This window comes from Suricata suricatta, chromosome 11 (assembly GCF_006229205.1).
Source record: "Suricata suricatta isolate VVHF042 chromosome 11, meerkat_22Aug2017_6uvM2_HiC, whole genome shotgun sequence".
NCBI classification, from domain to species: domain Eukaryota; kingdom Metazoa; phylum Chordata; class Mammalia; order Carnivora; family Herpestidae; genus Suricata; species Suricata suricatta.
In genome coordinates, this window is record NC_043710.1 from 19,337,831 (window position 1) to 19,342,169 (window position 4,339).

General features: G+C 43.0%; 1 pseudogene; it reads left to right on the top strand.

Annotated features, from left to right (window-relative positions):
* Positions 1-1,710: 1,710 nt before the first annotated feature.
* On the top strand, positions 1,711-2,521 carry LOC115272473 (annotated as a pseudogene).
* The last annotated feature ends 1,818 nt before the right edge of the window (positions 2,522-4,339 follow it).

A 4,339-nucleotide genomic window follows, 5' to 3' on the forward strand; every position in this document is an offset into this window, starting at 1 on the left:
TGGCTTAAAATTTTTTTAACGTTTATTCATTTTTGAGAGATAAGAGTATGAGCAGGGGAGGGACAGTGAGAGAGGGAGACACAGAATCTGAAGCAGGCTCCAGGCTTTTAACTGTCAGCACAGAGCCCGATGCAGGGCTTGAACCCATGTGTGGGGAGCGGCAAAGATTCAGCTGCTTGGCCATTTGCTAGCTGGATATGTCACTCCCTGAGGGGAGTTGCAAAAATAGGCAGGGGAGCACCACTCCCTGTCAGAGGAGAAGCCAGAAGATTAAAGATCAACCGCCTGCAGGCAGGGTATCATCAGCCCCTCAGGCGCTGTGCTAGAACACTTTAGTCTGGTTCCCCTTTTACTCCAGTCTTAATCCCTTAACCCTGTTTCCTAGCAACCGACCTAGGTCAGCTGCCTTGTTTTCCCGCCTTGAAACCTTTATAAGATAGGGTGTTTTCTCAATAAAAAAGGAAGAGGCTTGATTGAAAGTGTGTGTTGTGTCTTTACTCTCTGTGCATCCCCCTTCCTGCCCTGTTTTCTCTCCCTCCCTCAGGATCAAGAACCCACAAGGATTTTCTGCCCTGCTGGCTGGGGCAGGACACGACACCCATGAGATCATGACCTGAGCTGAAGTCAGACACTCAACCAACTGAATAGGTGTCTGCCTTGTCTTTTACTCCAGAAGCAAGCACAATCTTTCAGAATTTAGCTTTTCTGAATGAAGGAAAAGAAAGTTTTCACTTTCTTGCCTCTGATTTTCTTGAGGTAAAATACTCTTTCTCTGCCTTTACTTTGCACTATCACAAATTTTGATGTTTTTTAGAGAAGTGGTTTTCCAACCATTTTTAGTGCAGATACCTAACCCAAATGAAATCTCATCATGAAGCCAGATCTGAAAAATAGAGAGTTCCTGTCTTGGTAGGGGAGATGGAGGGTGGTGCCAAGCTTGCCCTCTTGGGCTCCCCAGCGCTGTTTCTTCCCAACTGCCAGGAACTGGAGTGGTTCTGAGAGTATAATCAGTAAACCAGCCGCATCAGCATCACGTGGGAACATGCAGTCTCCACTCTCCCTTTGATTACTAAATCAGAATCTCTGGAGATGGAGACAAAGTGGCCTGTTTTAATAAGCCCTCAGATAATTCTCCGGCACATAAAAGTTTGAGAAGCACTGTACGAGAGTTCCTTTCCGGCTTAGTTAAAACATCACCATTCAGAAGAAGGCCACTGGCTTCCTATGAGGTGCTATTTTTCATTAGCCCATAGTAAAAACATTCTCAGAAGGGTCATCCAGTGCTATTAAACCACAGGGCTAGCACTTGGGGGATGACTGTAAGACAAGCAACTAAATTGGCTGGCAGTTTAAATATTGGCCAGAGTCGCAGGTGCAGGAGCAGTGAGTGCTCTGTGGGGCAGGCTGGGGGTGGTGTCTCCAGGGCTGATGCAGGAAATATAGAAGCAGAAGTGGAAAAGTTTAATATTGAGAGCTGATGCCACTGCTTTGGAACAGTACCGTGGTGGTGTTGAGTCTCAGTGAGCAGGTGCAGGTGAAGAAGGGGCTTGCTTGGGGAAAGGGAAGTTCCCATCACCATAGTAAATTTTTTTCCTCCTAGCTTATTTGGTCGTGACTTGGTTTCCATACTTTGATCTAAACAGTCACTGGCATGTCTCCTAAGATGTCAGCTTAGTGTCAAAAGTGATGAGCATTCCATTTGCATTCATAATGCCCTGTTGTCCCACTGGAGATAAGAAATTTCAGGAAACAGTGGTGGAAGCGACCAAGTATATACATTCCCTGTTTGGAAATGTTCATTTATACCAACAATGGCTTCTTCAGTGGATCTTCACTCTTGGAGCCAGAGCTCTGCTGAAGCACTGGAACCAAGGCAGAAAGAAAGAAATTCAGTTACTACAAGAAGGTGTTGAAGCCATAGAAGGAATAAAAAATGCATGTGCTTCAGCAGTCCGAGACTAGCCCTGGGGGAAGTTTGGATGAAAAGTTCAGACCCAAGATGCATCATTTAGTGTGTTTTTTTGCTTGTGACCCTGGCTCTGGGTACACACCATGGTCTGACTGATGACCGCATGGAGCTAGCAGGAGCTTTTATGGAGACCTATTAGCTGATGTATCATCAGTTTTGGACTGAGCTGAGCCCAGAAATTGTGTACTTCAGCATTAACCCCAAAGCTAGTCATAAGGACATGAAAATTTAGCCTGAAGACAGTATCAATCTGCTATGACTAGAGACAGTGGAGAGCCTTTTCTGTATGTATTGGTTTAGTAGGGTCAAGAAATCCCAGGATCCGAGATGGGAGATCCTACTGTGCTTCAACAAGTCTACCAGCATCCATGTAGGTGGCTTTTCTTCAATTGGTAATGTTCAGAATCCAATCACAAGAGACAAGATGGAAAGTTACTTTCTGGGAGATGCTCTAAGTACCTATATTTTCTGTATTCTGATGACATGGATGTCTTCAACCCTGATAAATATGTGTTAAATATAGAGGGTCATCCTCTGCCCATCTGGACTTAAGCTTGAAATAACTTGGAATGACTCCCAATCATGAGATTTTTCTGGATTGAACATTGTGTATGATAGAGTTTTTCTTTTTTGAAGATTGTAGACTGGAAATCCAATTGCTTATGCATTAAAATTAGTCATCCTTTGACTTTTAGCCCAGCTGGCTACTGTAAGTCAGTCAAGTTCCAGCTCAGGGCTGAAGATGACAAGTCTGGTGGGACCACTTGAGTCCAGGACACCTTGGAAGACCAGGTACCTATGGGTTTTTCAGGGCATGTGCTGGTGTTTTTGAATCCATCCTCATGCATTTTTTTAGGTGGTAATTCAGGTTGGGTTTGCAGTTTGTTTCTGTGTGTGTGCTTTCTAAACAAGGACCACTGTGAGTAAGAGGAAATAATTAAGTCAGTCAAATTATGATTCATAGGAAAAAAAAAAAACTACCAATAACACCAAATCCTGCCAAACAGCCTGATTTGTGTTTTCAGTTAGCTCCTTTGGGGGGAAGCTGCACTGTTGTTGGGAGAAGAGAGAGGCTTATAACTGGTGACAGAGTTGTGGGACCCTGACAGTGGAAGGTAATGGGGAAGGCAGAGACAGACTAAATATGCCCTGTGGAAGAACATGGCTCTTGTTGAATTTGGTCAGCTTGTGATTTAAAAAAGATATTAAGGAAAAAATAATTGGTTGCAATGTCAGTGACACTTGCCAGTGTCATTTTCACTATTAATTGAGTTACCATACTGTGCCCAATAAAGTTTTAACCGAGCGAAGCATGGCAAATTTGTAGACCCAGCAGGTTGCTTATTGGGGCTGCACAGTCTGGCTTTTGCTATGAGCAGTGAATAATGGGCTATCTACTTTTCATTTATCCTCCAGCTGAGCTGTTTCGGCTGTTTTAAAGAGCCAAGCCAGGTGATATAGGCAATAAGTAAGAGGAACCTAAGATCCCATGCAGGTTAATAGTGAAAAAGAGGTGTAATAATGATTTTTTTTTTTTTTTTTTGGTTAGAGAAGTACTGTCTTAGAGTAATAGAGAGGCCTTGTAGGACAATGAGTTAGAGCTCAGATTCTGGAAGTGGTGAGATCTGGTGTGATTGTTTGAATGATTGTTCTGAAGATATTATTCCTCCTTTACACTGTGGTGTAGTATACTTCCCTTCTACACTGATGGCTGGGTTTAGCCATGTGACTTGCTTTGGAATGTTAGCAGACATGATGGGCTTCGAATGTGCTTGTGTGGTCAGGCCTGCCCCTTTGTGCTTTGGTTATTTGTCACAGGAAGGACATGGCAGTGGTAGCCATGGTCCTTTCAGCCTGGGATCCCAAGTAAGATAATGGAGCAGACATAGAATGTGCAGCCTGAAGCTAAGCTACTCAACTGAGGTGGCTTATCAGCAGAATCACAGTTGACCTGCAGATTATAAATACTGGTTGCTGTAAGGCATAGAGTGTGAGAGTTTGTTATGTGGCCGGCAGGGACACGTGGGTGCAAATACTCCCTGTGCTACCTTCTAGTAGTATAATTCTGGCAACGTACCATTCTCTTTAGGCCTTAATGGCTTTGTCTACAAAATAGCAGTATAGTAGTGACCACACAGGTAAGTGTTAAATGAAATCATACATATGTGTGTTTCATTATACCTTATAGTCAATAAACATTCACTTCACTTAGAGCTGGATGTAAAAATAATGATAGTTACAATTTATTGAGCACTTACTACTCTGTGCCTGGAGCTAATGTAGATATTTTGCCTGTTAGATTAGCACTTCATAGATATTCCTTACAACTCCCAAGAGATAATTATTGGTATTGTATTATTAATATACTAT